The sequence below is a fragment of the Rhododendron vialii genome, chromosome 12a (assembly GCF_030253575.1).
Source record: "Rhododendron vialii isolate Sample 1 chromosome 12a, ASM3025357v1".
In the NCBI taxonomy this organism is placed as follows: Eukaryota; Viridiplantae; Streptophyta; class Magnoliopsida; order Ericales; family Ericaceae; genus Rhododendron; species Rhododendron vialii.
This window is the reverse complement of record NC_080568.1, coordinates 30,458,434-30,470,223: the sequence shown is the minus strand read 5'-3', so window position 1 is coordinate 30,470,223 and position 11,790 is coordinate 30,458,434. Positions and strand designations below refer to the sequence as shown.

General features: G+C 39.5%; 1 long non-coding RNA gene and 1 pseudogene across 1 annotated transcript; both read right to left on the bottom strand.

Annotated features, from left to right (window-relative positions):
• Positions 1-330: 330 nt before the first annotated feature.
• LOC131311145 (MDIS1-interacting receptor like kinase 2-like) lies at positions 331-1,977 on the bottom strand (annotated as a pseudogene).
• A 3,863-nt stretch (positions 1,978-5,840) lies between these two features.
• LOC131311146 (uncharacterized) lies at positions 5,841-10,796 on the bottom strand. Its single transcript, XR_009195417.1, has 3 exons — positions 10,597-10,796; positions 6,048-6,707; positions 5,841-5,970 (listed from the first exon to the last, which is right to left on the bottom strand). It is a non-coding gene; the product is annotated as an uncharacterized LOC131311146 (long non-coding RNA).
• Positions 10,797-11,790: the final 994 nt, after the last annotated feature.

The following is an 11,790-nucleotide window of genomic DNA, read 5'->3' as shown; positions in this document are numbered from 1 at the left end:
TATAAGCCCAGCCTTGATCACCTTGGACGAATCCCGTTGGTGAAACAGTTTTTGTGTGCTTTGAAAAAGTGTGGAAAGCCTTTTGAATTTTGTCGACCTCTTAAGGAATGAGTGAATCCCCTAGAACTAATTTTGATTCAATCCACTTGATTTATAAAGTATACTCAACAAGCTTTTCAATAATAATAAAAAAAGCCAATACAAATTGAACAGTGATAACGGAGTGAAAGGAGAGTTACTAATTATTATGAGATACAGGATACAAGGTACGTCGTAACAATTTAAGCTAAATGATTATGATCATTGTGGTAGGCTTGAGGTGGGGCGTAAGGCTAGAACATGGTTTGGAGGGATATGGAAAGATGGGTTGAATATAAATAAACCATTTTTATTGAACAAACCATATTTAGAGTGGCTTGAATATAAATAGGATCTGTTCATAATGGTTGTAAGTTGTAACCTAAAGGTAGACAAGGATGTGATACTCTTTTCAAACTTGGGCACTAATTAATCACTTCATTTGATTGCCGGACAAAGTTCATTTTCTGATTCCATAGCTGCAAAAGTGATACTGTATGAAGGGGTGCAGCTAGAGCCTTCCGACGAGAAAGAAACTCTTGAGACAAGCGTAGCATCGTTGGTCTAGACCTGGGCTCAGGACGTAAACATGCGAATGCTATCGTAGCAACTAGAACAATGTTCCCGGCAACCATTGGATTTGTTGGAGGTGGAAGGCGCGGATCTAAGACATCTGTTATCATCATGTTTTGGATTGGAGGTGACCCCAAGGATGTTATGAGGTCGCCTGGATGCCTTCCCATGATTGTTTCGAGCGCCACCACTCCAAAGCTATAAACATCGCACTTTTCTGTCACAACCATTGTATAGGCAAGTTCTGAAGAAAACAAAAAGAGGACTTAAGATAAATAAATAACAATAGATGTTGCTTCAATTACAAAAGTATTATTGCTACCTGGTGCAATATATCCGTAAGTGCCTGCAATAACAGTTTGATTTGATGAGTGAGGATGCAACAGTCTAGCAATGCCAAAGTCAGAGACAAAAGCCTCCAACCAAGAGTTCAACAAAATGTTTTTGCTCGATATGTCTCGGTGAACAATAGGTAGTGCGCAATCATGATGCAAGTAGGATAAAGCATGTGCTATTGCTTCAACGATGTTTGCCCTATGAATCCATCCTATTTCAACAGCTCTGGCGTTACTTTTGAGGGCACGAAATAAGTTTCCCCTTTTCATGTACTAGTCTACCAGGAACATGCACCTATTGTGCACACAAAACCCGTAAAGCTTCACGATGTTCCTATGTCGTACATTAGTTAAAATTTGGATCTCATTCCTGAAAGACTTGTCGAAAGCTGGCTCCCCTGCTTCCAAACGATGAAGTTTCTTCAAGGCAACAACTTTCCCACTTGGCAACTGGGCTTTGTACACTCTTCCGTATCCACCAGTTCCGACACAGTACTTGATGTTGAAGTCGTTGGTTGCTTTGATGATGTCTTCATATGCAATTCTCCCATTGTAATTCCATATGGAACAAAAATCCCCATTGCTCGTTGCTCTTGCCTCAGGTTCGATTTTTTTGGTCTTACAACAACAAAAACATGCAATTGCAAGGATTATGGAAATGAAAACTGTGATGAGAAAAGAAATGATGGGAGTAAGCAACGCCAAAACGGGTGTCATGTTTCACATAATTCTAAGTCAAGTTCTGCTATTAAAGATTGCCATACTGATTATTTAACCCCAAAAACACCGAGTCAAGCCAGAGTCATCGGTCTTTTTTTCTTTGTACTGATTCTTTAACCCAAAAACACCGAGTCAAGCCAGAGTCTACCCTTCTTTATAATTGTAATCAAATGACTAAGTCATCTCAATACAAGTCTCTCTCTTTAAATAATGTGTACTGGGGTACAATACGTAATCCAACTCAATAATTTTTTGCACATATTCACAGTCCACCGGCATGCCATCTAGGGAGGGCAGTCAGTGGTGATACAATAAACAGTCATTCAAAACGCGTCTACAAAAACAACTTGTTTACGCACCTATCTTTGTCCCGGTCAAAATAATTTTCTGAAGACATATTCTTCTCTTCGGGTTCTACTGAACGTTATCATGATTGTAGGCTCCCATTGATCGATTCCTAATCGTAATTCACTATTTGTCAAATAATAGCCACATGGTGGCCATTTTTCCAGATCACTTTTGAGCTAATTACCGTCTTAACCCATCAAAATAAATCAAAGACAAGCCTAAACTGGTAAGATAAGTTGAAAGCCTCATTGTAGTAACATAATCTGTTCGATTCCAACATATGTTACTCGCTGTCGAATTCCATCATCGATTATCAGTGCTCGCAAAGGTTTTGAGCGCAAAACTTCAGCATGTTTCAGAAAAGAAAAAAAAAAACCAACAATGCTAGATATGAATTACAAATGCAGAACCAAAAATACTTATAGTTAGGGGTGTGCAAAAACCCGCGGACCCGACCCGACCCGACGGGTCTCGGGCGGTGTCGAACATGTGGTTCGGACGGGTGCGGGTTTACTTTCTGTTAAAAATTAGATTTTGGTTCAGGGTTCGGATTGGTGCGTTAATCCTTACCCGTGGGGTTGGACCCGACCCGACCTGAAGTAAAGAATCGGGCTCATGGACGGTTCTTACCACCTGTGTTGTTCGGTTTGTGGGCCTAAATATTATTACCCGACATGGTCGGGTCGGGTTTTGGGTCAAAACCAACCCGCCCGACCCGTGCACACCCCTACTTATAGTCATGGAAAGATCCTGGCGGAGATCCCTGCTGCAAAACAGAAAGATTCATTTGTAAAAGAAATTGATTTGAAGAATATGCAAAGTATAGCCGAGATGATTGGGCCTGTAACAGAGAGTTCATTGCAAAGTTTAATCCGATTTTCCCTAGTCTTGGATTTGGTCAGGTTTTGATCGGAAAGAGTCAAGTTGAAGATCAAATCTAGACCAAAAAGGTTGTCAATAGGATGGGCAATGGTTCCAACTATGCACCAAGTTAATAACTTAATATAATCAAACAGTTCAGATCATCGAAATGAGACCAGTAGCGGCCCAACAAAATGTTCATCCAGCAGAAAACCAAACTAGAGAGGAGCAAGATCCCTCCTAAAATGTCTAGCTTCTTTTAAAACAGAAGAATAACTTCTCAAAAGGACGAGTACTACCGTAAGATATAGACCGATAAGCACTAAACATTTCCTTACGTAAATGTAAGGTATACCATCATACCCGAGGAGAATCGATCAAATGAATGCTCGCATACATTGTGTTGAACATTCCTCTTTTACATAATAGGATGAAATGGAACGTCCGCTAAACAGTAAAAGAAAAAATCCTCGATTAGTTTAGAATAAGACATCCCTTGAATACAATCATGCTAGTGTACATCACAATATCATTGTTCCAAAATTTACGTCTTTCTTGTCTTGGGAATCCCTCATAATAAGTCATAACATAAGAACTACTTCGGTTCTTGGATACAGATAAATTCAAGTAAAGATATGAAAGCAAAAAAAGTAAGAAGCGAAACAACGTACCTATCAAAAGCGAAAACCCTACGTGATTGTGTCACTCCTCAGTATGTCAAGTACCTCCTCATTCGATATATTTTTTGTCAAATGAAACCAAGCTTCATTTTTGTAGTCCCCTTGGGCAATCGGTCTTCCCGAGGAAGTCTCCCCCAAGGACACAGAGGCCAAGGACCATGCGTCCTAGCTCCATAATGCAAGTTTCTGGTTTTACACCCACTTTAGCTTGCTCCAAACCCTCTGAGAATCATCACATGGAAAACTCACCACAAAAGATGGCTCAACTCTGCAAGGACTCCCACATTTAGATGAATGTGGGACGAAAGCCAACCACAAAGCAATTAAATTAGACATTATCCCTGGGAAGAAATAAAGGGACACCTTTAAGAAGAGCAATAGTGCAGAGAAAACTAAATAAGGTTCCCTCATCAAGATCTCCTTTGCGCAGATCCCTTTCCGAGGGTGAAGTAATACAAGCCTAGTGTATTCAGAGGAAAACAAATGAAGAGCCAAAAGTGAACATCCAACTGAAAATGAGACCATAATTATATTCTTTGTCCTGTCGTTGCCTCGACCAACAAAAATTGCCCCCGATAACATAAGCAAAACAGATACAAAGAAGAACGTGATTTGAACCATTATAATTCACGAGAAGATTTGTTGATGTTTTGATACTAACAAGTTCAACAACATAGCTCAAAAAGTACTACTTCTGATGAGGATTAATCGCCTCTTTTTTAGAAGTACAATATCCAACATATTGAGATTTCGTATTGAGGAAACTATGCAAGTGCAAGAAAAGGAAGTGCAAAATATTCAATACCCTCACAAATTACGTGGAATTCAGATTCAGCAGCTGTAATTAAGCAAGTAATGGTGATAAGTAAACCCAAGTGAAGCATCTCATCATTTCACTAAGGAAAGGTATAAAACAAGAAATCAGAACACTATTGAAAGCATGACAGGACAGCTGTAACAAAAAAGAACAATAGCGAAAAGCCATAATTGGGGGATGGTTATCTATCGACACAAGATAAGTATACTTTTTCCTGTCGACAAGGTAGTTGCAATGGGTGTTCCATAATAATTCTGACGTATTGGAAGTAACAAAGAAATTAGTTGCGTACTAATCGAACGAATGATAAACTCGAGTCTACGAGAGAAAAAGACAATGTCTGAATATTATTGATAAAAAGTTGCATAAACATTAGGTTACAACCCCTTTTATAGGAAAAATGCGTAACTCTAGCAAAACTCTAACTCAAAAACGAAAAATTCCCAAAATTTGAGGAAAATAATAAAATTGATAAAAAGAAAGAAAAACATGACTTTCTCAAAAAGAATCAACTTTTATGAAATTATATGCTAAAAGTTATTAATGAAACAAATATTTTCTAAAATGGCAAAAACGTCCAATTGGAGGCCTAATCGAAGGAATTAGGCCGAAAACCACCATTGATCATCAACCTAGGGTAGTGTGCCAAATCGGAGCTCGTCCAAAATGTGCTAAATCGGGTAATTTGCAATTAAACAACGTTTGGGCTTCCGAGGTTTCGACCGGTCCAATTGATCATGAAATTGGGCCTCCACATGTTCTACATCAAATTCTCAAACCAAAAAGGTTGATCTGTTATCATGGTTTACAAAGTTTATATGACAATCAGTTCTCATATATTTGCCTTAACATACACTTGCCGCAGATTAGAGAATAGAAAGGAAACATGTTTAAATAACATGTTGAGGCAAATGATGGAAAGGAAACATGTTTAAACATGTTGAGGCAAATGACGTACTTAATGATTTTGATACTTCTGACTGGGGTCACTGAACCAGGTTGGCCCCATACCGATGCATGTGTCTTAATGATTTTGATTTAAGTGCCTTACAAATACAAACTGAGAGTGTTATTCTATTCAATCAATGGTGCAAAAAAATAAGATACGTACATAATTAACAGTCATAACAACCAAGGCCTCAAAAAGAATCGAGACTCTTTTCAAACTTGGGCACTGATCACTTCATTCAATAGTTGGACGTAGTTCATGTTCCGATTCCAAAGCTGTAGTAGTGAAACTGTACGAAGGGGTGAAGCTAGAGCCTTCCTATGAGAAAGAAACTCTTGAGACAGGCGTAGCATTGTTGGTCGAGATTTGGGCTCAGGACGTATACATGCAAGTGCCATTGTAGCAATTAGAACAATGTCCCCGGCAACCATAGGGTTTGTAGGCACCGGAAGGCGTGGATCCAAGACATCAATTATATATTTTCGCTAGGAGGCGACGTCAAGGACGATAGGAGGTCTCCTGGATGCCTTCCCATGATTGTTTCTAGTGCCACCACTCCAAAACTATAAACATTGCACTTTTCAGTCACAACCATGGTATATGCTAGTTCTGCACAGACACAAAGATGGATTTAAAAATAAACAGACATTTGCTTCGATAAAACGAAGGTGATAATTAAACTGTACCTGGTGCAATATATCCGTAAGTCCCTGCAATAACGATTTGATTGGATGAATTGGGATACAACAATCTTGCAGTTCCGAAGTCAGAGACAAAAGCCTGCAGTTTAGAGTTCAATAGAATGTTGTTGCTCTATATGTCTCGATGAACAATTGGCAGTGTGCAATCATGATGCAAGTAGGATAAAGCATGTGCCATATCTCCAACTATGTTTACCCTTTGAGTCCATCCAATTTCAGAAGCTTTGGCATCGAATCTCAGGGCGCAAAATAAGCTTCCTTTTTCCATGTACTTGTACACCAAGAACATGCATCTCTTGTGCAAACAAAATCCATAAAGCTTCACGATGTTCTTGTGTCGTACATAAGTCAACATTTGGACCTCATTCCTGAAAGAATGGTCGAATGTAGTGTCCTATGCTTCCAACTGATGAAGTTTCTTCAAGGCAACTACTTTGCCGCTTGGCAATTGAGCTTTGTACACGCTGCCATATCCACCTGTGCCAATGCAATATCTAATGTCGAAGTCATTTGTTGCTTTGATAATGTCCTCATATGCAATTCTTCCATGGTAATTCCATATGGTGCAAATGTTCCCATGATTCATTACTCTTGCCTCACTTTGGATATTTTGGTTCTTACGGAAACAAAAGCACGCAACGAACCCTAGGAAGGAAAGGAAAACTGTGCTTAGCATAGAAACTACAAGAGTAAATATCATTGTTCTCTTTCCTTTATTGTCCATGGAGGGAAAACTACAAGAGTAATATTTGGCTTGATAGCAAACCTCATAACACTCATTTCGAGATCTATGTCGGATCTGACCCTCAAGATGATTGTATGTGAAGTTGAGAGTTACTAGTAAAAAAAGATAATTTGGGACTTTCCCAAACAGATTATTGTTAGAGTTACTAGCAAATATGGAAGTCCGCTGTGTATGGTTCGAATTGAGTGATTTCCAACCAACCCCAAATACTCCAAATTGTAGAGTAATCCAACTTCAAGTTCTTCCATTAGCAAATACTATATGGGATACAAAAAGAGAGAATTATTAAGGTTCAAGTTAGTCAAACATGCCAAATTCCCTTTTTCTTGACTCTCGAGGAGTTAGACCACGAAGGTTGGTATGGCCCCCATCACATCCACCTCAACCATAGTCTTTAGCTTACCTATTTCACGAGGGAATGGGCCGTTGAGTTTTTCCCCTTTCTAAATTTTTTCTTTTAAAATCAAATGATAGGATCAGATTATATAAATAATAGCAATGAAAAACCTCAGAATGGGCATCCGTCCCCATGGAAGGGAGATAGAAGCCACAAAGAGGACTACACTCCCAAGTCCTATAAAAGCCACTCCTCTTCACAAAATCCACCTCGACCGCATCAAACCCTCCAATAGAACAGAGGAATAGAGACCAGTCTAAGAAATGGTAGAAGATATCCTAAGGAGAAACAACAGCCAACACCCACAAGGGATGAGAGAGTCCCATGCAAGGGATAGAGTCACACAAAAGGGAAAAACGAAAAGCAAAAGAAATCAAATTACATAAATGGGTTCACTATTTTTGGAGAGATGTAGCCACTGGGTTTATTTGGAATGAAGAGACAAATAGGCAAGAGCAGTTGAATTTATAATAGATGGAGGGATTGGACCATCAAGGTTGTTGAAATTCATATCCACCTTAACCAAATTCTTTAGCTTACCTACTTAATGAGGGATGGAACCTTTGAGTTGATTCGAATGGAGAGACAAATGGGTAAGAGCACTTCGATTTTCAATAGACGGAGAGATTGGATCATCAAGGGTGTTGAGATACAAATTCAACTCAACCAAATTCTTTAGCTTACCTATTTCATGAGGGATGGGGACGTTGAGTAGATTTGTATAAATATACTTTCTTTTTTTTGGCAAATGTGAGAAGTTGTATTCAACTGTGATGCAAAAACCTACACAATAGAGAGGAACCCCATGGGAACAAATGGGCATCCACAGACTGGATAAACCATTAGAGAGGACAATCAGAGCACATGCAGTATGTGCAGCCCTATTATAAACTTGCCTAGTGAGATCAGGAAAATAAAAAGAAAGAAAGTATGAACTGAGAATTGTAATTGACTTGGGCTTCACATTATGAACTAAGAATTGTGCAATCATCGCATTAAACTTCTATCACAAAATAAAAGAAATACAAGAAAGTAAGATCGAACAGTAATTGACTTGGGCTTCACATTTACTCTTATTGGAGCTTATTTGGACATGGCTAACAGCAGAGATGATGAAAAAACTTTTGCTTCTTGAATTTCTTCTCCTTTTTCTCTCCACGCTTTTTGTTCTTCCTTTTTTTCCTCTTCTCCCTTGGAGAATTCTTTTTTTCTTGTCTACATTCTCCTATGTTTTTGTATCCAATAGAGTAGTATATATAAGTACTTTTCCAACTTATTTTGCCAACTCCAATTTAAAAAAAAAAAAAAAAACTTATTTTGCCGACTTAAAACATCTAACTTGTTAGAACTGTTGTAACACCCCCCCACATCGGAAGTCTATATGGATGATCTTGGGCATATAACAAACCTTGTGGGCTACTACTAGTACCTTGTGCTTAAGCTTTTGAGCCATGTGGTGTGGCTTGTGGATCAAAATCAGGGTACTGAGCCAGTTGTCTACCTGGGGCGTTACAGGTGGTATCAGAGCCATCCATGTACACGACCATGTGGGCATTGGAGTTTGGTTTGATTTGGTTGTTGGTTTGATTTGTATTGGTGATTATAGTGCTCAACCCCTCGCGAGGGCGCGAGGCTATAAAATTGGGGAGATTGTAACACCCGCCCACATCGGAAGTCTACATGGATGATCTTGGGCATATAACAAACCTTGTGGGCTACTACTAGTACCTTGTGCTTAAGCTTTTGGGCTATGTGGTGTGGCTTGTGGATCAAAATCAGGGTACTGGGCCAGTTGTCTACCTGAGGCGTTACAACTGTGGCTCATACGTTAAGTATGAAGAAATACTAAAGAGTTCTAGAAAGAATGCTAAATGCCAGAGCGTAGCGGAGCGGAATGAGTGGAGCGAAGCGCAACGAATGGGGGTCAACGCCCCCCACTCGTAATTGGGGTGTGCGGGGTGTTGGGAAACCGAATCCCCAAGACCCAGTAATGACGCGTACAGATTAGACAACAATAATTGTAAAACCCTACAAGGTGAAATTATGGTTCTACCTCAACTCCCTGCGACATGAACGCTGGTTGAACTTGTTATAGCACGCTTTGCTATAAACCACAAATACTGTTCAACCGTACCTTATGATCTTCTATCGTATTCCCTGCACGTCTAGAACACGAACAGAGTGTGGACTCTTTCGTGATCTGTTTGCTCTCTCTAAGTCTGTCTCTATTTCATGAATAATAGAAAACGTGTCTATGACCTAAAGAGCATAACGTGTATATATAGGGCTACAATATAGGAACCTAAGCAGTAATAAGTCTGGGCTCCCAGTGTAAATCAGAAAACCTAATCCCGTCAGGATTCTATTTCTTATTTCACTAATTATAATTCACTCCACTACAGAATTATAATTGCACTCTCGTCTTTATCTCAATTATATTACGAGCTCTATGATATTAAATACTTATTAATCTCCCCACGTTAAGATTACAGATACCCGTTGATTAAAATAAATTACTAACACGTTGCCCCCCACGGTACGGTATGGTATCGTACAAGGGTATTTTTGGGATACAGGTCAAATTCGTTTAGGGTTAGAATAGAGTAGTTATAAATACTCTATGTTGTAAACCCTAATTCATACTGCTGTGATAATAAAGAACAATAGCCGCTCTTGCTCCCGTGGACGTATCCGGTTTTGGGAAACCACGTATATCTCTGTGTTGATTCTTTACTTTTTATATTCGTAAATCGTGTGCGTGTGTGTGACGATCCTAACATAACTTCTCTTAAATTTTGTCTCCCAATAATTCAAAGTTGACAAATCCAGTTAGTTTCACTCCTCCATTATCTTCTTCCAATGTTTACTCAAACACGAGACACCACATGATCATGATCTCTACTAAATGTTTAAAAAGTCTTTATTACCTACCAGATACAAATAATCTATAATAATATAGGTGTTGAAACTTTATGTCAAACTTAAAGCCTATTAGCAATGAGAGAAAAGGTTACAAAATTATATTAAGTGGCCTTCCAATCCCAAGCAACGTGTGACTATATTCCTTAACATCCCCCTTATGTACAGCCATATTTGAGGTCTGCCACGTGTAATCTTTTTGCTGGTCTGTCATTATGAGGTGTGGATTGTAAATTTTTTTTTTTTAGAAAATGTGGGATGGAATGAGCCTGGCTTTGATACCATGTGAAAACTTTATATCCAACTCAAAGTCAATTGGCAATGAGTACAAAGGACTCAACATTATATTAAGTGATCACATATTTCACTTCTAAGTAATGTGAGACTATATTTCTTTAACATCAAGAAATAGTAATATAAAATAAAGACTAATTGCATAAAAGAGTAATACAGATAAATAATATCATATTTACCATGAATGTTGGATCTCTCATCGACATAAGGGATCAAAAAATTTCCAACAGCGGCAGGAGCAAAACAGCCGATAGCCACCATAAGTACAATAAGGAAAATATCGAGAGTCTTTTTCGACTTTTGAGTTGGGCTCGGTATTGTGGGGTCCAGAAGATCCGTGTTTCGGGTTGCGTCAACCGAAACATATGGAGGGAAGACTGGAATCAATCCACAGAGCATATTATTGGAAGAGTAGTGCTATTGGTACCGACGGTACCATAGGGAAAATGTACCGACGGCCACCGGACGGCCGTCTCCAGCCACCGGACGGCCGATCCGAGCCGTCCAAAAATTTTAAAAAATAAAACCGAGTGGGCCTACGCGGGAATCAATGGCATCCGAGGTGTGTAGAGTACTTGATCCGAGCACCCCTTTTTCGTGTATATACACGTATAAACAAATATACACGAAAAATGGGTGCTCGGATCAAGTACCCTACACACCTCGGATGCCATTGATTCTCGCGTAGGCCCACTCGATTTTATTTTTTAAAATTTTTGGACGGCTCGGATCGGCCGTCCGGTGGCCGGAGACGGCCGTCCGGCGGCCGTCGGTACATTTTCCCTATGGTACCCGTCGGTACCAATAGGATTTCTGTTATTGGAAAGCATCAACAGTGCCAAGTTTCTCATATTAACAAGGGAGTCTGGAATTTTCCCAGAAAGTCTGTTGTTGGATAGATCCAGCACTTCCAATCCGTTCAACCGCGACAGAGTTTCTGGTATCAGGCCTTCAAATTGATTGCTGCTTAAATTTAGAGCAATCTGCAAACTCTGAGGCATCAAAGGAATTTCCCCGCCCAATTTGTTACTCCCCAATTGGAGTTCTATGAGAGAATTCAAATTACCAATGGACAATGGTATTGAACCACTGAGATTGTTTCCTCTTAAATCCAAGCTATTAAGACTCTGGAGCCTAGAAATTTGTGAAGGAATCGTACCGTTGAGCAAATTTCAGCTGATATTCAACTTCCTCAACCATTTGTTTACACCCATTTTTGGCCAAAAATCAGGAAATAGATTTACGGGTTAAAAGGTAGCCTCAAGGGTCGAGGCCCTAGCCTTGAAAGACCTTACGACTAGTTGCCCACGAATTAAAGCCGGTTCTTAAGAAATGATGGGCCTTCCATATAGGCCTAAATCAGTCAAAGGCCT